Here is a 24,273-nt window from a genome sequence, read left to right on the forward strand (position 1 = left end):
GGATCTTCCCAACTCAGGGATTATCTCTCCTGCATTGGCAGGCCAATTCTTTATCACTAGCACCACTTGGGAAGCCCCTACAATGACATACCTGTCCCTGTTTTCCTCTGGAATAAGTTATTACTGCCTTTGATTTTTTTTTTTTTTTCTTTAAAGCATGGGATAGTAGAAGCTTTCTTCTGTTGCTAATGTCTGGCATGCCTTATGGTCCTCTGACTTTTGAAGTTTTCACTAACTGAGTAAATAGCTCCCTTCATCATTTCTCTCTGTTTTAGAAATTCAGAGTAGTGTTATTTTTCTTGATTAAATCTTGGTTGATATACTTAGGGAAACTTCTCATAACTAAAGTTACATCCTTTCTACACACAGTGTTTTCTGGGTTTTAATGCTATTGCTCAAAAGTGACACAAATCTCAAAACACCAATTGGTAGAAGTACATCCAACAGCTGATTTTTTTTTTATGTTCTCTATCCAAGATAACTTCAATACTACCCAGGTATTAGCACTGACCCTAATCTTTGTCTGGTAAACATGAGATTCCTCAGTGGTCTCACTAATTTGGGTCCTCAGACCTTGTATGGCTGGTTCTTTGGCTCCAGGTTGTGACTCAGTCCTCTGTTTCTAGAATGAAGTCCCTATAAGAAGCACAGGGTAACTCCTCCAGAAAAAGAGTGAGGTGGATGGATAGGAGAAAATTTGGTCCCCATATTATTTAGACAAACAAAATTTCATGCAGGGGTTCTCCAGGGGTTTTTAAAAGGTTATTACAGGTGCTAGACAATACTTTCCAATATTGAGAGACGAAGCCTAGGTTATGAAAAGTGTATCATGAAATCGATATTAAGAATATCAGTTCTGGGATTTCCGCAGGCTTCCCAGGTAGCACTAGTGGTAAAGAACCTGGCTTGCCAACAGGGAATGCAAGAGATGTGGGTTTGATCCCTGGGTCAGAGAGATGCCCTGGAGAAGGGCATTGCAACCCACCACAGTATTCTTGCTTTGAGAATCCCATGGACAGAGGAGACTGGTGGGCTACAGTTCACAAGGTCACACAGAGTCAGACACAACAGAAGAGACTTAGGGCACGTGCACCAGTGGTTAGGACTCCACATTTTTACTGCTGTGGGCATGGGTACAATCTGTGGTCAGGGGTATTAAGATTCAGCAAGCTGTGTGGTGCAGCCAAAATTAAAAGGAAAAAAAAAGAGAGAGAGAGAGAGAATAGCAGTCCCATCTATCAATATTACTTATTTTTTTGAGAAGAAAAAATTGTGAAATGCAACAATAAGATGTATCAGGCCCCATCTAGGGATTTTCTAACGGGTGCCAAACCAAAAGTCTGAATAGCCTACATTTATTAATTCATTGGTCCTCCAGGGAACTTCAGAATTGTACTCTCAGTGATTTGGACTCTACTATTTCTGGGTTGATGGGATTTGTGAAGATGGACTCTTGGTAATCTTAAATCTTTGGGATGATTATAAACCAAACAACAAATAGTCTATTTGGCCTTCTAAAAAACTCAATTGAAGTTACTTGCATAGTCTCTACCTATTAGCTTAATTCAGACTGTAATAATATGGTTCCTTGATAGATATGGACTAAGAACAAGAAGAGTTATAGAATTTTATTACTCAAGGGTATTAGGATAAGATAGTTGATAAATTCTCCTACATAGGAGAAAATATCAGGGGATGTGGTGAAAAAGAAAGTGAAAGTGAAGTTGCTTAGTCGTGTCCGACTCTTTGCAACCCCATGGACTGTAGCCCACCAGACTCCTCTGTCCATGGGATTCTCCAGGCAAGAATACTGGAGTGGATTGCCATTTCCTTACCCAGGGAATCTTCCCGACCCAGGGATTGAACCCAGGTCTCCTGCATTGCAGGTGGAGGTTTAACCTATGAGCCACCAGGGAAGCCCCACAAATAGTTGGAGACTTAGTGCAGAATAAAATTCAAAGGAAGGAAACTTAGGGGAATCTGCAACCAAGGGTAAGGAGAGAAGAACCATACTGCTTTCTTTCTCCTTTCCCCTCAGGGCTCTTTCTGGAAGGCATGGTGAGTTGCATAAAGTTGTCCTCTGGAGCCTTTTATTTGGATAGGACAAATAAAATTCTAAGCAAGTGGTGCTCACTTCATATATGACTCTCTCCTACTCCACATTTTTTTTTTTAACCTTAAAATCTGATCAACTTCTGTTTTATTGAAATATTTTATGTATTCTAATTCATCGAGTCATTTACATTCAAATCTTGCCTTCTGTCTCTTTCTAGTATTGTGCTTATACCTGTGCATGTGTGCACGCATGCTAATTTGCTTTAGTTGTGTCCAACTCTTTGCAATCCTATGGACTGTAGCCTTCCAGGCTACTTAGTCCATGGGTTTCTCCAGGCAAGAACACTGGAGTGGGTTGCCATGCCCTTTGCCAGGAAATAATTGTGATGGTTCTATTTATTTCTAGGGGCTTCCCTGGTGACTCAGTAAAGAATCTGCCTGCAATGCAGGAGACACAGGAGATGTGGATGCAATTCCTGGGTCTGGAAGATCTCCTGGATGAGGGCATGGCAACCCACTCCAGTATGATTGTCAGAAAAATCCCACGTACAGAGGAGCCTGGTTGGTGGGCTGCGGTCCATGAGGTTGAAAAGAGTCACATGCCTAAAGTGACCGAGCATGAATGCAAGCCAACTATTTCTAATTTATTATTGAGAATTGCACCCATTTGATAACGATTGAGGTATATTTGATTGTGTTACTCTACGATGATGACTGTTGCCTGTTTATATTGTGCATCTTTAAATAAAAATGTCATCAGTTCAGTTCAGTCGCTCAGTCATGTCCAACTCTTTGTGAAACCATGGACTGCAGCACACCAGGCTTTCCTGTCCATCAATAACTCCCAGAGCTTACTCAAACTCAAGTCCATCAAGTTGGTGATACCATCCAAACATATCATCCTCTGTTGTCCCCTTCTTCTTCTGCTTTCAATCTTTCCCATCTTCAGGGTCTTTTCCAATGAGTCAGTTTTTCACATCAGGTGGCCAAAGTATTGGAGTTTCAGCTCCAGCATCAGTTCTTCCAATGAATATTCAGAACTGATTTCCTTTAGGGTTGACTGGTTGGATATCCTTACAGTTCAAGGGACTCTCAACAGTCTTCTCCAACACCACAGTTCAAAAGCATGAATTCTTTGGTGCTCAGCTTTCTTTATAGTCCAACTCTTACATCCATACATGACCACTGGAAAAACCAAAGCTTTGACTAGGTGGAACTTTGTTGGCAAAGTAATGTCTCTTCTTTTAATATGCTGTCTAGGTTGGTCATAACTTTCCTTCCAAAGAGCAAACGTCTTTTAATTTCATGGCTGCAATCACCATCTGCAGTGCTTTTGGAGCCCAGAAAAATAAAGTCTAACATGCTGTCCACCGTTTCCCATCTATTTGACATGAAGTGATGGGACCAGATGCCATGATCTTAGTTTTCTGAATGTTGAGTTTTAAGCCAACTTTTTCACTCTCCTCTTTCACTTTCATCAAGAGAATCTTTAGTTCTTCTTCACTTTCTGCCATAAGGGTGGTGCCACTGGCATATCTGAGGTTATTGATATTTCTCCCAGTAATCTTGATTCCAGCTTGGGCTTCCTCCAGCCCAACATTTCTCATGATGTACTCTGCATATAAGTTGAATAAGAAGGGTGACAAACATAGCCTTGACGTACTTCTTTTCCTATTTGGAACCAGTCTGTTGTTCCATGTCCAGTTCTAACTGGTGCTTCCTGACCTGCATATAGGTTTCTCAAGTGGTAGGTCAGGTGGTCTGGTATTCCCATCTCTTGAAGAATTTTCTAGTTTTTTGTGATCCACACAGTCAAAGGCTTTGGCGTAATCAAAGCAAAAAAATAGTTGTTTTCCTGGAACTCTCTTGCTTTTTTGATGATCCAACAGATGTTGGCAATTTGATCTCTGGTTCCTCTGCCTTTTCAAACTCCAGCTTGAACATCTGGAAGTTCATGGTTCATATACTGTTCAAGCCTGGCTTGGAGAATTTTGAGCATTACTTTGCTAACATGTGAGATGAGTTCAAGTGTGCCATAGTTTGAGCATTCTTTGGCATTGCCTTTCTTTGGGATTGGAATGAAAACTGACCTTTTCCAGTCCTGTGGCCACTGCTGAGTTTTCCAAATTTGCTGGCATATTGAGGGCAGCATTTTCACAGCATCATCTTTTAGGATTTGAAATAGCTCAACTGGAATTCTGTCACCTCCATTAACTTTGTTCATAGTGATGCTTCCTAAGGACCACTTGACTTTGCATTCCAGGATGTCTGACTCTAGTCCAGTGATCACATCATTGTGGTTATCTGCATCATGAAGATCTTTTTTATACAGTTCTTCTGTGTATTCTTGCCACCTCTTCTTAATATCTTCTGCTTCTGTTAGGTCCATATCATTTCTGTCCTTTATTGTGCCCATCTTTGCATGAAATGTTCCCTTGGTATCTCTAAGTTTTTTGAAGAGATATCCAGTCTTTCTCATTCTGTTGTTTTCCTCTATTTCTTTGCATTGATTGCTGAGGAAGGCTTTCCTTCCCTCCTCTCTTTTCTTTGGAACTCTGCATTCAAATGGGTATATCTTTCCTTTTCTCCTTTGCCTTTAGCTTTTCTTCTTTTCACAGCTATTTGTAAGGCCTCCCCAGACAACCATTTTGCCTTTTTGCATTTCTTTTTCTTGGGGGTGGTCTTGATCACTGCCCCTTGCACAATGTCAAGAACCTCTGTCCATAGTTCTTCAGGCACTCTATCAGATTTAATCGCTTGAATCTATTTGTCATTTACACTGTATAATCATAAGGATTTGATATAGGTCATACCTGAATTGTCTGGAAAAGGCAATGGCACCCCACTCCAGTACTCTTGCCTGGAAAATCCCATGGACGGAGGAGCCTGGTGGGCTGCAGTCCATGGGGTCGTTAAGAGCTGGACACAACTGAGTGACTTCACTTTCACTTTTCACTTTCATGCATTGGAGAAGGAAATGGCAACCCACTCTAGTGTTCTTGCCTGGAGAACCCCAAGGACGGGGGAGGCTGGTGGGCTGCCATCTATGGGGTTGCACACAGTCGGACACGACTGAAGCAACTTAGCAGCAGCAGCAGCATACCTGAATGGTCTAGTGGTCTTCCCTACTTTCTTCAATATAAGTCTGAATTTGGCAATAAGGAGTTCATTATCTAAGCCATAGTCAGCTCCCAGTCTTATTTATGTTGATTGTATAGAGCTTCTCCATCTTTGGCTGTAAAGAATGTAAGCAGTCTGATTTTTATTGGCCATCTTGTGTGTCCATGTGTAGAGTCATAAATCTATTCAAAGGACTAAAGTAGATATTTGAAATTGCTAGGTTCCCAGAACTCGGGGATCAACATTCATCAGACAAGTCTTAATTATCCTTGTCATGGCCTTTTCCCACTTCTCTGCTGCCTCCAAACAATTTCCCAGGACTGTCACACTAGTAACAGAGAAGGAAGACAGTTAGTCACCCATCAGCACAACTCCCTGCTGTTCATGTCCTTATCCTAGCTAATGAGCACTCATGTGAGGAAAAAGTGTAGATTTGGAAATCAGAATGCTCGAGTTTTTATGACATTAGAAGTCTAGAGCTTTGACCTTCCAGTTTCATCATCTGTGAAATGGGATGAGATTTTATAGCTCTTAGTGAATTAAATAGGAGTAATTTAAATTGCAAAAATTTTCCACAGTATTTAAGATACAGTAGGTATTCAGTAATCATTAATGTCCTGTCATCTAGATATAGCATAATCCAATGTTCCTTCAACCTTTTTTCTTGGATGTAATAAGAATACAGCAAGTAAACATTTTTAAAAAATAACTAAACAATTCTAAAATAATATAACTGTTTCCCCTAATTTCCCACTTGGACTACTTGTAACCATATCTCTTACATTTCAAGGACTCTGATATCTATGCAGATGTTTAGGCTCAAACTTAACCAACTTACATCTGATTAAAAGATATGTTTTTTTTAATTGAGGATTTTATAGGAAAGGATGTACCAGGAATAAATATTATAATGAAAAGAGATATGGATTCTTACAGATATGGGTTTGAATCTTGTAATTATTATCAAAGCAGCTCTGGGGCAAGTTTTTTCATCTATCAAATATAATAATAATTAATACTTCACAGGATATTTATGGGAAGATGAGGATATAAGGAAGAAATAAGTGAATGAATGTAATGTATGGGAAGATGGATATATGGGAAGAACTAAATAAGGAAGAAATAAGTGAATGAATGTAATCTTTAATTTAGTAAGATATGGCCAATTAACACTAGAGACTCAATTGATAATATTTATGTTTGTTACTATTGAAGCTATTTTCTTGTTATTCATTTTGGGGCTCCTTGGACTTATATTGCTAGACAGTGAGATGTATCCTAGAAGTTCTGCATGTAATATTGTTCTACATCAAAGGCATGGTCGACCACCCCTTCCTTCTACAGTGTATCACCTCACCATACCAGGCCCTTCTTGGCCACCCACACTGTCACTTCTCTGGATCAGCAGACCATTAATTTGTTATTAATTTCAGGCCCAGGAAAAAACTGACTCTACTATGTCTTAAATACTTTAAAAAAATTTTTATGTTGTGATCTTACTTTCCTAACTTACTGATTCTACTAATTTTCATCTACCTATAGTCTACTTACTCTGCATTCAATTCCAAACATGTCTTGCAATTGCTACCCCACAACTATAGTAAGAAACAACTTCTGGGAGCCAATTTAGACAAGTTTGACTCCCTAATTGATCTAATAACCTACTCCTGTTCCTGCATGAAGGAATGAGGTTATGGTTGCAATCTATCTACCCACATTACCGCTTTTTTTCAAGAATTTTCCTTCTCTCTCTCTCTCTCTCTCTCTCTCTCTATATATATATATATATATATATACACATATATATTCTCAACTAAGCTATATAGTCTTTATAGGTCATACATCAGTCATAGTTTTTGTTATCAACAAAATTGGTATCATAGAACTGGTTTGATGAAACTAAATGCATAGAAAGTATATTACATGGAGAGCGGTGGTCCTAAGATGGCAAAGGAATAGGACGGGGAAACCATTTTCTCCCCTACAAATTCACCAAAAGAACATTTAAACACTGAGTAAATTCCACAAAACAACTTCTGAATGCCGGCAGAGGACATCAGGCACCCAGAAAAGCAGCCCATTGTCTTCGAAAGGAGGTAGGAAAAAATATAAAACACAAAAAAAGAGACAAAAAAGGTAGGGATGGAGCTCCATCCTGGGAAGGGAGTCTTAAAAAGAGAGAAGTTTCCAAACACCAGGAAACACTCTCACTGCCGAGTCTGTGCCGAGCCTTGGAAGCACGGAGGGCAACATAACACAGAGGAAAAATAAATAAATAATTAAAACCCACAGATTATGAGCTCAACAGTAACTCCCCTAGTGGAGAAGCAGTGCAGATACCTGCACCCCGCCACTAGCAAGTGGGGGCTGGGCAGGGAGGCTCAGGCTGCATTGCTTAGAGTAAGGACCGGGCCTGAATGCCCCGAGGGCAATCTGAGGGAACTAACTAACTGGGCTAGCAAACCAGACTGTGGGGATAGCTACCATGCGAAAAGCCCTAACCTAAGACACCACCAGGCCTGCACACAGAACAAAAGACTGAACAGAACTAGCCAGCTGCAGACCATCTCACTCCGGTGACAGGCAGCCAGAGCCAGAAGGGGGCAATCTCAGCCCCAGAGAGACATTATCTACCAAACTGCAAGCAGGCTTCTTTGCTAACTAAGACTTCTTGGGGTTCTGGACAGTCAACATCCGCCTGAGAAGGTGCGCCGGTTGTACACCCAGAAAACCGAGCAGCAGGGACGGGGGAGGTGATAAGTCACAGTGACCGTGCTCACCAAACACCTCATTACCTGAGCTGCTTGGACCAGGGAAGGGCACAAAACGTAGGCCCAACTGAGTCTGCACCTCTGAGGACTACTCGACTGCCTGAACCTCAGCGGCTTAGACCTGGGAGGTGCATGCAGCCCAGGGTCGGCCTTGGACAGTTCCCAATGGAGCAACCTAGAGCCTGATCAGTGTGGGCAGGGAGGGCACACGTATCATGAGCGGGGCCAGGCCCAGTGTGGCTGAGACACTGTGAGTACATGCCAGTGTTATTTGTTTGCAGCGTCCCTCACTCCCCACAGCGCGACTGAACAAGTGAGCCTAAAAAAAGTGTCCACGACTGCCCCACCTTGTGTCAGGGTGGAAATCAGGCACTGAAGAGACAAGCAAACAGCAAAAGCTAAAACAGAGGGAACCGCCTTGGAAGTGACAGGAGCAATAGATTAGTCTTTAGTACAGACTACATAGGAAGGGGCCTATAGATCTTGAGAAATATAAGCTGGACCAAGGAACTATCCAAAAATGAACTGACCCCACACTGCCCACAACACCAGAGAAAGTCCTAGATATATTTTTACTATTTTTACGATCATTCTTTTATTTTTTTAATTTTTAAAAAAATTTTAAGTCCTCTATTACTCCTTTAATTTTCATTTTTATAACCTACTATTACTTTGCAAAAAAAATCCTATTTTTTAAAGCAAACTACATATATATATATTTTTTTATAATTTTTTCTTTTTTTTAAATTTTATTTTATTTTTTAACTTTACAATATTGTATTGGTTTTGCCATATATCAACATTTTTTTCTTCTTTTCTTAAGTATTGTATTTTTGAAAACTACTCTAGATTTTTAATCTTTGCTTTTTGGTATTTGTTATCAATTTTGTACCTTTAAGAACCCAATCTTCAGTACTCATTTTCACTTGGGAGCAAGATTACTGGCTTGACTGCTCTCTCCCCCTTTGGACTCTCCTTTTTCTCCACCATGTCACCTGTGTCTCCTCCCTCCCCCTTTTCTTCTCTACTCAACTCTGTGAATCTCTGTGTGTTCCAGACGGTAGAGAACACTTAGGGAACTGATTACTGGCTGGATATGTCTCTCTCCTTTTCACTCCACCCTTTTATCCTTCTGGCCACCTCTGTCTCCTTCCTCCTTCTTCTCTTCTCTGTATAACTCCGTGAACATCTCTGAGTGGTCCAAACTGTGGAGCGCACATAAGGAAGTGATTACTGGCTAGCTTACTCTCTCCTCTTTTGATTCCACCTCATCTTATTCGGGTCACCTCTAACTCCCTCTTCCCTCTTCTCTTCTCCATGTAACTCTGTGAACCTCTCTGGGTGTCCCTCACTGTGGAGAAACTTTTCATCTTTAACCGAGATGTTTTATAAACAGTGCTGTATAGAAGGAGAAGTCTTGAGACTACTGTAAAAATAAGACTAAAAACCAGAAGCAGGAGGCTTAAGTCCAAATCCTGAGAACAACAGAGAACTCCTGACTCCAGGGAACATTAATCAACAGGAGCTCATCAAATACCTCCATACCTACACTGAAACCAAGGACCACCCAAGGCCAACAAGTTCCAGAGCAAGACATACCACGCAAATTCTCCAGCAACACAGGAACACAGCCCTGAGCTTCAATATACAGGCTGCCCAAAGTTACTCCAAATCCATTGACATCTCATAACTCATTACTGGATACTTTATTGCACTCCAGAGAGAAGAAATCCAGCTCCACCCACCAGAACACCGACACAAGCTTCCCTAACCAAGAAACCTTGACAAGCCACCCATACAACCCCACCAACAGTGAGGAAACTCCACAGTAAAGAGAACTCCACAAACTGCCAGAATACAGAAAGGACACCCCAAACTCAGCAATATAAACAAGATGAAGAGACAGAAGAATACCCAGCAGGTAAAGGAACAGGATAAATGCTCACCAAACCAAACAAAAGAGGAAGAGATAGGGAATCTACCTGATAAAGAATTCTGGATAATGATAGTGAATATGATCCAAAACCTTGAAATCAAAATGGAATCACAGATAAATAGCCTGGAGACAAGGATTGAGAAGATGCAAGAATGGTTTAACAAGGACCTAGAAGAAATAAAAAAGAGTCAATATATAATGAATGATCCAATAAATGAGATCAAAAACACTCTGGAGGGAACCAACAGTAGAATAACAGAGGCAAAAGATAGAATTAGTGAAGTGGAAGATAGAATGGTAGAAATAAATGAATCAGAAAGGAAAAAAAGAAAACCGAATTAAAAGAAATGAGGACAATCTCAGAGACCTCCAGGACAATATTAAACGCCCCAACATTCGAATCATAGGAGTCCCAGAAGAAGAAGACAAAAAGAAAGACCATGAACAAATACTTGAGAGATAATAGTTGAAAACTTCCCTAAAATGGGGAAGGAAATAATCACCCAAGTCCAAGAAACCCAGAGAGTCCCAAACAGGATAAACCCATGGCAAAACACCTCAAGACACATATTAATCAAATTAACAAAGACCAAACACAAAGAACAAATATTAAAAGCAGCAAGGGAAAAACAACAAATAACACACAAGGGGATTCCCATAAGGATAACAGCTGATCTTTCAATAGAAACTCTTCAGGCCAGGAGGAAATGGCAAGACATACTTAAAGTGTTGAAAGAAAATAACCTACATCCCAGATTACTCTACCCAACAAGGATTTCATTCAAATATGAAGGAGAAATCAAAAGCTTTACAGACAAGCAAAGCTGAGAGAATTCAGCACCACCAAACCAGCTCTCCAACAAATGCTAAAGGAGATTCTCTAGACAGGAAACACAAAAAGGGTGTATAAACTTGAACCTAAAACAATGAAGTAAATGGCAACCAGATCATACTTATCAATAATTACCTTAAACGTAAATGGGTTGAATGCCCCAACCAAAAGACAAAGACTGGCTGAATGGATACAAAAACAAGACCCTATATATGTTGTCTACAAGAGACCCACCTCAAAACACATACAGACTGAAAGTGAAGGGCTAGAGAAAGATATTCCACACAAATAGAGACCAAAAGAAAGCAGGAGTAGCAATACTCATATCAGATAAAATAATACAATTATATAAAGTTTAAAAATAAAATAAAATTAAAATAAATAAATAATTATTCTGTGAACATTAATGTTCAAAAATAAATAAATAAAAATAATAAGTAAAAAAAAAAATAAAGGCTGTGAAAAGAGACAAAGGACACTAATAATGATCAAAGGATCAATCCAAGAAGAAGACATAATAATTTATAATAATTATAAATATACATGCACCCAACATAGGAGCACCACAATATGTAAGACAAATTCTAACAAGTATGAAAGGGGAAATTAACAATAACACAATAATAGTGGAAGACTTTAATACCCCACTCACACCTATGGATAGATCAACTAAACAGAAAATTAACAAGGAAACACAAACTTTAAATGATACAATAGACCAGTTAGACCTAATTGATATCTATAGCATATTTCTCCCCAAAATAATGAATTTCACCTTTTTCTCAAGCACACATGGAACCTTCTCCAGGATAGATCGCATCCTGGGCCATAAATCTAGCCTTGGTAAATTAAAAAAAAAAAAAAAAATTAAATCATTTCAAGCATCTTTTCTGACCACAATGCAGTAAGATTGGATGTCAATGACAGGAGAAAAACTATTAAAAATTCCAACATATGGAGGCTGAACAACATGCTGCTGAATAACCAATAAATCACAGAAGAAATCAAAAAGACATAAAAATATGCATAGAAATGAATGAAAATGAAAACACAACAACCCAAAGCCTGTGGGACACTTTAAAAGCAGTCCTAAGGGGAAAGTTCATAGCAATACAGGCATACCTCAAGAAACAAGAAAAAAGTCAAATAAATAAACTAACTCTATTCCTAAAGCAACTAGAAAAGGAAGAAATGAAGAACCCCAGGGTTAGTAGAAGGAAAGAAATCTTAAAAATTAGGGCAGAAATAAATGCAAAAGGAACAAAAGAGACCATAGCAAAAATCAACAAAACCAAAAGCTGGTTCTTTGAAACGATAAATAAAATTGACAAATCATTAGCCAGACTCATCAAGAAACAAAGGGAGAAAAATCAAGTCAATAAAATTAAAAAATGAAAATGGAGAGATCACAACAGACAACACAGAAATACAAAGGATCATTAAGAGACTACTATCAGCAATTATATGCCAATAAAATGGACAACGTGGAAGAAATGGACAAATTCTTAGAAAAGTACGATTTTCCAAAACTGAACCAGGAAGAAATAGAAAATCTTAACAGACCCATCACAAACATGGAAATTGAAACTGTAATCAGAAATCTTCCAGCAAACAAAAGCCGAGGTCCAGATGGCTTCACAGCTGAATTCTACCAAAAATTTAGAGAAGAGCTAACACCTATCCTACTCAAACTCTTCCAGAAAATTGCAGAGGAAGGTAAACTTCCAAACTCATTCTATGAGGCCACCATCACCCTAATACCAAAACCTGAAAAAGATGCCACACACACAAAAAAAAAAACAACAACAACTACAGGCCAATATCACTGATGAACATAGATGCAAAAATCCTTAACAAAATTCTAGCAATCAGAATCCAACAACATATTAAAAAGATCATACACCATGACCAAGTGGGCTTTATCCCAGGGATGCAAGGATTCTTCAATATCCACAAATCAATCAGTGTAATATACCACATTAACAAATTGAAAAATAAAAGGCATATAATTATCTCAATAGATGCAGAGAAAGCCTTTGACAAAATTCAACATCCATTTATGATAAAAACTCTCCAGAAAGCAGGAATAGAAGGAACATACCTCAACATAATAAAAGCTAAATATGACAAACACACAGCAAACATTATCCTCAATGGTGAAAAATTGAAAGCATTTCCCCTGAAGTCAGGAATAAGACAAAGGTGTCCACTTTCACCACTACTATTCAACATAGTTTTGGAAGTTTTGGCCACAGCAATCAGAGCAGAAAAAGAAATAAAAGGAATCCAGATTGGAAAAGAAGAAGTAAAACTCTCACTGTTTGCAGATGACATGATCTTCTACATAGAAAACCCTAAAGACTCCACCAGTAAATTACTAGAGCTAATCAATGAATATAGTAAAGTTGCAGGATATAAAATTAACACAGAGAAATCCCTTGCATTCCTATACACTAATAATGAGAAAACAGAAAGAGAAATTAAGGAAACAATTCCATTCACCATTGCAATGAAAAGAATAAAATACTTAGGAATATATCTACCTAAAGAAACTAAAGACCTATATATAGAAAACTATAAAACACTGGTGAAAGAAATCAAAGAGGACACTAACAGATGGAGAAATATTCCATGTTCATGGATTGGAAGAATCAATATAGTGAAAATGAGTATACTACTCAAAGCAATCTATAGATTCAATGCAACCCCTATGAAGCTACCAACGGTATTTTTCACAGAGCTAAAACACATAGTTTCACAATTTGTATGGAAATACAAAAAACCTTGAATAGCTAAAGCAATCTTGAGAAAGAAGAATGGAACTGGAGGAATCAACCTGCCTGACTTCAGGCTCTACTACAAAGCCACAGTCATCAAGACAGTATGGTACTGGCACAAAGACAGAAATATAGATCAATGGAACAAAATAGAAAGCCCAGAGATAAATCCACGCATCTATGGACACCTTATCTTTGACAAAGGAGGCAAGAATATACAATGGATTAAAGACAATCTCTTTAACAAGTGGTGCTGGGAAAACTGGTCAACCACTTGTAAAAGAATGAAGCTAGAACACTTTCTAACACCATACACAAAAATAAACTCAAAATGTATTAAAGAGCTAAACATAAGACCGGAAACTATAAAACTCCTAGAGGAGAACAAAGGCAAAAACCTCTCAGACATAAATCACAGCAGGATCCTCTATGACCCACCTCCCAGAATATTGGAAATAATAGCAAAAATAAACAAATGGGACCTAACAAAAATTAAAAGCTTCTGCACAACAAAGGAAACTATAAGCAAGGTGAAAAGATAGCCTTCAGAATGGGAGAAAACAATAGCAAATGAAGCAACTGACAAACAACTAATCTCAAAAATATACAAGCAACTCCTGCAGCTCAATTTCAGAAAAATAAACGACCCAATCAAAAAATGGGCCAAAGAACTAAATAGACATTTCTCCAAAGAAGACATACAGATGGCTAACAAACACATGAAAAGATGCTCAACATCACTCATTATCAGAGAAATACAAATCAAAACCACAATGAGGTACCATTTCATGCCAGTCAGAATGGCTGTGATCCAAAAGTCTACAAGCAATAAATGCTGGAGAGGGTGTGGAGAAAAGGGAACCCTCTTACACTGTTGGTGGGAATGCAAACTAGTACAGCCACTATGGAGAACAGTGTGGAGATTCCTTAAAAAACTGGAAATAGAACTGCCTTATGACTCAGCAATCTCACTGCTGGGCATACACACCGAGGAAACCAGAATTGAAAGAGACACATGTGCCCTAATGTTCATCGCAGCAGTTTATAATAGCCAGGACATGGAAGCAACCTAGATGTCCATCAGCAGATGAATGGATAAGAAAGCTGTGGTACATATACACAATGGAATATTACTCAGCCATTAAAAAGAATACATTTGAATCAGTTCTAGTGAGGTGGATGAAACTGGAGCCTATTATACAGAGTGAAGTAAGTTAGAAAGAAAAACACCAATACAGTATACTAATGCATATGTACGGAATTTAGAAAGCTAGTAATGATAACCCTGTATGTGAGACAGCAAAAGAGGCACAGATGTATAGAACAGTCTTTTGGACTTTGTGGGAGAGGGAGAGGGTGGGATGATTTGGGAGAATGGCATTGAAACATGTATCATATCATATAAGAAACGAATCACTAGTCCAGGTTCAATGCAGGACACAGGATGCTTGGGGCTAGTGCACTGGGATGACCCAGAGGGATGGTACAGGGAGGCAGGTGGGAGGGGGGTTCAGGATGGGGAACACGTGTACACCAGTGGCAGATTCTAGCTGATGTATGACAAAGCCAATACAATATGGTAAAGTAATTAGCCTCCAATTAAAATAAGTAAATTTAAGTTAAAAAAAAAAAAACTTTTAGCCATCCTGGGGGGTGTGAAGTGGTACCTCACTGTGGTTTTGATTTGCATTTCCCCAAAACAAGAATTTTTCATGTTCTTATTGACCATTTGAATATTATTCAAGCCTTTGACCATTCATAAATTCATAACTGGGTCTAGGTTTTAGTGGTATGATTGAGCTATAGGAGTTATTTATACATTCTGGGTATTAATTCTTTATCAAATGTACAATTTGCAATATTTTCTACCATTTTGTGAGTTTTAACTCAAAGTGTCCTTTTTTACTTCTTTCTGGTTTTCACTTTTATTAATGGGATCACAGTGTTCACCTACATCATGAACAGAGTGTACTTCTTTTTCCTTGAATGATCCAAATGGTCATCATTATTACTACTACCAATCAGAAAAGTGATTCTCCATTTGTTTTAATCCTCAGTCTTAAATGAAATTAGAAGCCAAACACAGCAAGACACACAGCTTCCATATTACATGTTTCAGTTGGTTTTTTTCAGATTTTTTCAGAAATTAAATTTAAGATATCAATGGCTATAAACTTTTTCAGACACATTTTTAATTTCAAATTATACATTATGCCAAAATAATTTCAACACAACTTTATTTCTTATTATTTTGGATTAAATTAGAGTAATTCTGTTTCTATTTTGGAGACTTCTAATAGTTAAGAAAGATTTTTTTTAATTACTCATCATAAATAAAAACATTTTAATAGCATTCTTTGATGAATAAAAGGTTTTTAATTTTCATGAAGTTCAACTTATCTATTTTTTTCATTTGTTAGCTGTGCTTTTGATGTCATTTAAGAAATCATAATAAATCCACAGTGATGAAGATTTCCTCTACCAAGAAAAAAAAAAGAAAGTATATTACATGGAGCTTCAGAGGTTAAGCTTCAGGTTACTTCATAATTCATTCATTTATTCATTCATTCACTTATATGTTTAACATATATGTTTAAACACTTCCAATGAGAGATAATCCATGTGATTTCAGGGCAGAAAGTATAGGACTTAGAATGTAGGAGAGCTGAGTTCATATTCTGCTTGGACCTCAGGAAACTGACTTGATCTCTGTGGATATAAGATATTTTGATTAAACAAGGAGAATTAGAAATATTCTGTTTAACATGTTTCATAATATCTAAGAAGGTGTACATATATAATAAATGCTGTTTCTCTTTAATTTTGATGTTATTTTCTGGCTAACATGAAATATGTGGGCTATATTTAGAATGACTGAGAAGCTCTTCATTTTACCATGATTAAAATGCTGTTCACTTTTTACTCTATAATTATTATGATTAATCCTTGGTAAGTGTTTATAAAGAACCATAGCTCCAATGACCCTGACCACAGACATGTACAAAGAGTTCTCTGCCCTTTCATATAGCAGGTGTATATTTGTATATAATGTAATGATGGTGTGATTGGTAAACATTAATTCTGAGTAAAACTGTAGGCACTCAGAAAGAATACTGGAGTTGAAATTTGACAGATGAGTCACTTTTGAGAACTCTGCATTCAAAAAGTAAGGATCAGAGTGATGCAATGAGAAGAGGAAATCTAAGCTAACATTCCTCTCATCACCACAGAGAATCAGAATCATGGAAATAGTACACAGATCCATGAAACAATTGTCTCAGTGTTTAAAAGACTATGTCACTGATCCAAAGACACACACAAGCAAAAGTATTGGCTACTGAGGTCTCATCAGTTGGCCTAGAGTCTATATTTTGAATGTCCAATCTAAGATGATACAGTCAATGTAAAGATCTAAGGATTCGATGCAATGTTAGATATTTTGATACATTGTACACACATTCGAATACTCTACATTGTATTAGTAAATACTGGCTTTCAATGTATGAAAAGACCAGATGATATTAACAAATGCTGCTATAAACAAAAATTTATATTCCCTCAAAATTCATACATTAAATTCTTACCCCCAATGAGATGGTGTTTGGAGGTAGGGCCTTTGGTAGATGGTTTAGTCATCTTATGAATTGGATCAGTGGTCTTAGAACTCAGAGAACTCCCTCTCTTTTCCACCAGATAAGGACATGGCAAGAAGAAGGCTTCCTGCTATAAGAAAGCAGGTAGCAGACTCTAACCAGACATTGTCTTCTCATTGATCTTGAACTCCTCAGCCTCCAGAACTAAATTTCTGTTGTTTATAAGCCACTTAGTGTATATTACCTTGTTATGGTAGCCCAAATACATTAAGACAGATACACCACATAGTTAAGAACTGCACCTTTGTGATAATTCTCCTGGGTTCAAACAAAGAAGCATTTAAAAATATGTTATTTTGGGGAGGGAGACTCCTAGAATCATTATTTCCCAAAGTTTTTTTTTTTTTTTTTCTTCCCAGAGCTGATATGGGAAGTATTAAGAAAGTGACTAACATGGTCATGAGTAGAGGTTAAATTTTGCTTTTATTACTGATTATAAACTAAAATCCCTGAATAACTAAAGATGTAAGGGCAAAGTAAAAATATGACATAGAAAGTATTCTGAGGACTTCCATCTTCTGCTTAGAATGTAGAAAGTTGGAAAGAGGGTTTCTTTTATCCTAACAAGGAAAAGCTGGATAAGATACAGACTCATACTGATCAGGGAACTGAAATTATAGTGAAACCAATTAGCCTGAAATCTAAGAATAAAAAAGTGCCTCCAAGGAGAAAAGGGACATGAATACTATCTCACCTTGGGCCAATCATAGGAGGAAGACATATAGTTAGGAAAGAAGACAGTTAGGAAAGAACTCAGCTAATATATTTAAAGAATTTGTAAGTGCTGAGCATTTGATAGCTTCTAAATACAGAAGCCATGGAAGTAACAGACAAAGGAGAGTCCATAGGCATTCTCAGATTCTTTTCAATGAACCTCATCAGGTGACAATGAGAAAGACTGGAGTCAGGGCAGGCGTCTACTGATGGCTTTCCTCATGGAGCACGCCTGGAGAAGGGGAGTAGCTGCAGCTTGTGGGAAGATAGGAAGCATGGAAGAGGGACTGCAAATTACCTTGAGCCCAGACTTTTGGAGAACACCATTTCTGGAGCAGGGGAATTCCTTTAGCCCCACCCTCTAAATCTAAAGACACAGAAACTGCCTGAGACTTAAGACTGAACCACTGCAACAGAAACACACACACACAAGACCTATCCACTCCCATTCACAATCTAGAAAATACAATTAACCAAAAACAGCACTATGGCATGGGAAGAGAAGCAAAGGATGCAGAAAGACCCTCTGGGAGATCAAGCTTGTAAGTGAAGGCTAAAGCTGAGAGTGGAGCAAGAACACAGAAAATCTCTCTGGCAAAGCACTTTTTATCTGGGCCATTCAGTAACACCAAATGAATTTAAGTATGTGCGAAGTCACTTCAGTCATGTCCAACTGTTTGTGATCTGTAAGCCAGCTCAGCTTTTGAGCTGAATGACTCAGGCTCCCAGTGCCCCCCTGCTATGGTCTGAATTTTTGTGTCCCTCTTCCCCCAACCAAACGTCTGTGTTGGAATCCTAATGCACAGTGTGATTGTATCAGGAGGTGGGGGCCTTTGGAAAGGTCATGAAAGTGGAGTCTTCTTGCCCTCATGAATACCCTGTGAAAGAGGCCTGAAAGCTCTCTCTTGTCCCTTCCACATGTGGGGACACAGCAGGAAGATACTGTCTATGAACCGGAAAGTGGGTTTTCATTAAAACCCAACCAAGCTGTCACCCTCAAATTGGAATTTGAGCCTCCAAATCATAAGCAATACATTTCTGTTGCTTATACTGATACTTCAGTTCAGTTCAGTCGCTCAGTCGTGTCCAACTCTTTGCGACCCCATTAATTGCAGCACGCCAGGCCTTCCTGTCCATCACCGACTCCCGGAGTTCACTCAAACTCACATCCATCGAGTCGGTGATGCCATCCAGCCATCTCATCCTCTGTCGCCTCCTTCTCCTCCTGCCCCCAATCCCTCCCAACATCAGAGTCTTTTCCAATGAGTCAACTCTTCGCATGAGGTGGCCAAAGTACTGGAGTTTTAGCTTTAGCATCATTCCTTCCAAAGAACACCCAGGACTGATCTCCTTTAGAATGGACTGGTTGGATCTCTTTGCAGTCCAAGGGACTTGCAAGAGTCTTCTCCAACACCACAGTTCAAAAGCATCAGTTCTTCGGTGCTCAGCTTTCTTCACAGTCCAACTTTCACATCCATACATGACTACTGGAAAAACCATAGCCTTGACTAGATGGACTTTTGTTGGCAAAGGAATGTCTCTGCTTTTCAATATGCTATCTAGTTTGGTCATAACTTTCCTTTCAAGGAGTAAGGGTCTTTTAATTTCATGGCTGCAATCACCATCTGCAGTGATTTTGGATCCCAGAAAAATGAAGTCTGACACTGTTTCCACTGTTTCCCCATCTATTTGACATGAAGTGATGGGACCAGATGCCATGATCTTAGTTTTATGAATGTTGAGCTTTAAGTCAACTTTTTCATTCTCCTCTTTCACTTTCATCAAGAGGCTTTTTAGTCTGTAGTATTGTTACAGTAGCCCAAATAGACTAAGACACCAAAGGTTTATAGAGTAAGGAAGATGCTTGTTCCCAAGCATATGTATTATTTATCTTGTTCTTTACTGTCCCATTGATCATCAGATTTTAACTAAAAAACAAAAACAACATACAAAGAAAATAATTCACACTGTCAAGAGACAAAATAATCAGCAGAACTAGATTCAGATAAGGACTGGCTCAGGTAAGAAGATCTGAGTTGAGTTCAATGGAACTGATTCAGGTAAGTTTACATCAAAGCCATTTAAAATACCTATCATTAATATGCCAAGACTTTGGGGGTAAATGGTAGATATTTTAATCAGATGGGATTAGTAAAAATATGGAAACCATAAGAATCAAATGAAAACATTAGGATTAAAATAAAACCAAACCAAGCAAAATATAGTAGCAGAGATGCAAAATGCCTTTGACTGACTTGTTGGATTCTAAATAGGCAAAAGAGATTCAGACTTGTGTCCTTGCAAAATATGTATTATGGAACCCTAATTCTTAAAGTGATGGTATTTGTAGGTAGGACTTTGAGGAGGTAATTAAATTGAAATGCAATCATAAGCATGGAGTTTCCACCGTGGGATTAGTCTCTTTATAAGGTGAACAGCAGTCGTGTGGCTCTGAAGTGGCAAGGGGCCGAGAGGAGATACCCCACATTCAAAGTCAGGACCAGTGGCCTGAGGACATACCCCATGTCCAAGGTCAGAGGAACCCCAGTAAGATGGTAGGCGCTGGGAGAAGGCATCAGAGGGCAGACAGACTGAAACCACAATCACAGAAAAGTAATCAATCTAATCACATGGACCACAGCGTTGTCTAACTCAATGAAACTATTAGCCATGCCATGAAGGGCCACCCAAGACGGATGGGTCATGGTGGAGAGTTCTGATAAAATGAGGTCCACTGGAGAAGGGAATGGCAAACCACTCCAGTATTCTTGCCTTGAGAAACCCATGAACAGTATGAAAAGGCAAAAAGATAGGACACTGAAAGATGAACTCCCTAGGTTGGTAGGTGCCCACTAGGCTACTGGAGATCAGTGGAGAAATAACTCCAGAAAGAAGGAAGAGACAGAGCCAAAGAAAAAACAACACACCCAGTTGTGGATGTGACTGGTGATGGAAGCAAGGTATGATGCTGTAAAGAGCAATATTGCATAGGAACCTGGAATGTTAGGTCCATGAATCAAGGCCAAATGAAAGTGATCAAACAGGAGATGGGAGGAGTGAACGTCGACATTTTAGGAATCAGAGAACTAAAATGGACTGAAATAGTGAATTTAACTTGGATGACCATTATATATACTACTGTGGACAAGAATCCCTTAGAAGAAATGGAGTAGCCATCATAGTGAAAAAAAAAGAGTCCAAAACGCAGTACTTGGATGCAATCTCAAAAATGACAGAATGATCTCGGTTCATTTCTAAGGCAAACTATTCAGTACCACAGTAATCCAAGTCTATGCCCCGACCAGTAATGCTAAAGACACTGAAGTTGAATGGTTCTAGGAAGATTTACAAGACCTTCTAGAACTAAGACACCAAAAAGATGTCCTTTACATTATAGGGGACTGGAATGAAAAAGAAGGAAGTCAAGAAACACCTGGAGTAATAGGCAAATTTGGCTTTGGAGTACAGAATGAAGCAGAGCAAAGGCTAATAGAGTTTTGCCAAGAGAACACACTGGTCATAGCAAACACCCTCTTCCCACAGCACAAGAGAAGACTCTACACATGGACATCACCAGATGCTCAACACTGAAATCAGATTGATTGTATTCTTTGCAGCCAAAGGTGAAGAAGCTCTATACAGTCAGTAAAAACAAGACCAGGAGCTGACTGTGGCTCAGATCATGAACTTCTTATTGCCAAATTCAGACTGAAATAGAAGAAAGTAGGGAAAACCACTAGGTCATTCAGGTATGACCTAAATCAAATCCCTTATGATTATACAGGGGAAGTAAGAAATAGATTTAAGGGACTAGATCTGATAGACAGAGTGCCTGATGAACTATGGATGGAGGTTTGTGACATTGTACAGGAGACAGGGATCAATACCATCCCCAAGATAAAGAAATGCTAAAAGGTTGTCAGAGAAAGCCTTACAAATAGTTGTGAAAAGAAGAGAAGCTAAAGGCAAAGGAGAAAGGGACCTATTTGAATGCAGAGTTCCAAAGAATAGCAAGAGGAGATAAGAAAGCCTCAGTGATCAGTGCAAAGAATTAGAGGAAAATAATAGAATGGGAAAAACTAGACATCTCTTCAAGATTATTAGAGATAGAAAGGGAACATTTCATGCTGAGATGGGCTCAATAAAGGACAGAAAGGGTATGGAGCTAACAGAAGCAGAAGATATTAAGAAGATGTGGCAAGAATACACAGAGGAACTGTACAAAAAAGATCTTCATGACCCAGATAATCACGATGGTGTGATCACTCATCTAGAGCCAGACATTTGGGAATGTGAAGTCAAGTGGGCCTTAGGAACATGACTATGAACAAAAGTAGTGGAGGTGATGGAATTCCAATTGAGCTATTTCAAATCCTAAAAGATGATGCTGTGAAAGTGCTGCCCTCAATATGCCAGTAAATTTGGAAAACTCAGCAGTTGCCACAGGACTGGAAAAGGTCAGTTTTCATTCCAAACCCAAATAAAGACAATGCCAAAGAATGCTCAAACTATGGCACAATTGCACTCATCTCACATGCTAGCAAAGTAATGCTCAAAATTCTCCAAGCCAGGCTTTAATAGTACATGAACTATGAACTTCCAGATGTAGTTTTAGAAAAGGTAGAAGAACCAGAGATCAAATTGCCAACACATATTGGATCTTCAAAAAAGCAAGAGAGTTCCAGAAAAACATCTATTTCTGCTTTATTGACTAAGCCAAGCCTTTGACTTGTGGATCACCACAAACTATGGAAAATTCTGAAAGAGATGGGAATACCAGACCACCTGACCTGGCTCTTGAGAAATCTGTATGCTGGTCAGGAAGCAACAGTTAGAACTGGACATGGAACAACAGACTGGTGCAAATCAGGAAAGTAGTATGTCAAGGCTATATAATGTGACCCTGCTTATTTAACTTATATGCAGAATACTTCATGAGAAACGCTGGACTGGAGGAAGCACAGCTGGAATCAAGATTGCTGGGAGAAATATCAATAACCTCAGATACGCAGATAACACCACCCTTATGGCAGAAAGTGAAGAAAAACTAGAGCCTCTTGATGAAAGTGAAAGAAGAGAGTGAAATTTTGGCTTAAAGCTCAACATTGAGAAAGTTAAGATCATGGCATCTGGTTCCATCACTTCATCGCAAATAGATAGGGAAACATTGGAAACAGTGACAGACTTTATTTTGGGGGGCTCCAAAATCACTATAGATGGTGACTGCAGCCATGAAATTACAAGATGCTTGCTCCTTAGAAGAAAGATGGCATATTAAAAAACAGAGGGGGAAAAAAAAAAACAAAAAACACAGAGGCATTACTTTGCCAACAAAGTCCATCTAGTCAAGGCTATGGTTTTTCCAGTAGTTATGTATGGATGTGAGAGTTGGACTATAAAGAATACTGAGTGTGAATAATTGATGCTTTTGAACTGTGGTGTTGGAGACGACTCTTGAGAATCCCTTTGACTCCAAGAAGATCCAATCCATTCTAAAGGAGATCAGTCCTGAGTTTTCTTTGGAAAGACTGATGTTGAAGCTGAAACTCCAATACTTTGGCCACCTGCTGTGAAGAGCTGACTCACTGGAAAGGACCCTGATAGTGGGAAAGATTGAAGGCAGGAGGAGAAGGGGACAACAGAGGATGAGATTGTTGGATGGCATCACAGACACTATGGAGATGATTTTGGGTAAATTCCAGGAGTTGGTGATGGACAAGGAGGCCTGGCGTGCTGCACTCCATGGTGTCGCAAGGAGTTGGACACAACTGAGTGTTGTGTGAGTGACTGAACTGAACTGAAGTAGAGGAAGGGACTCATGTTTATTCTTTCTCCGCTATGTGAGGTCACAGGGAAAAGGCAACTGTCTTCAAACCAGGAAGAAGGCCCTTACCAGAATCTGAACATACTGACACTCCTTATCTTTCACTTCCCAAACTACAGAACTGTGAGAAACACATTTCTGTTTTTAAACTACTTATTGTCATGGCAGTCTGAGTTGACTAAGACAAAAATTGATACTGAGAGGTGGATTGATGTCATAACAAATACCTAAAAATGTGGAAGCATCTTAGAACTGAATAATTGGTAAAAGCTGGAGGAGTTTTGAGGTACTGGATAGAAAAATCCAAGACCGTCAGGAAAGGACTATTAAAGGTGATTCTGGTGAAAGCTCAGGAAAAAACAAAAAAAAAGGAAAGTTACTGGGAAAGCTTACGTTGTTTTAGAATATACTTATATAAATTATGAGCAAAATATTTTTGGAAATGTGTACAATACAGGTTATCCTGGTGACGTGTCAGGCAGAAATGAAGAACATGTTATTGGACAATGGAGAAAAGATCATCCTTGCTATGATACGGCAAAGAACATGGCTGAATTTTGTTCATATTCTAGTGCTGTGTAGAAAATACAG

Source organism: Bos indicus x Bos taurus, chromosome 18 (assembly GCF_003369695.1).
Source record: "Bos indicus x Bos taurus breed Angus x Brahman F1 hybrid chromosome 18, Bos_hybrid_MaternalHap_v2.0, whole genome shotgun sequence".
Taxonomy (NCBI): domain Eukaryota; kingdom Metazoa; phylum Chordata; class Mammalia; order Artiodactyla; family Bovidae; genus Bos; species Bos indicus x Bos taurus.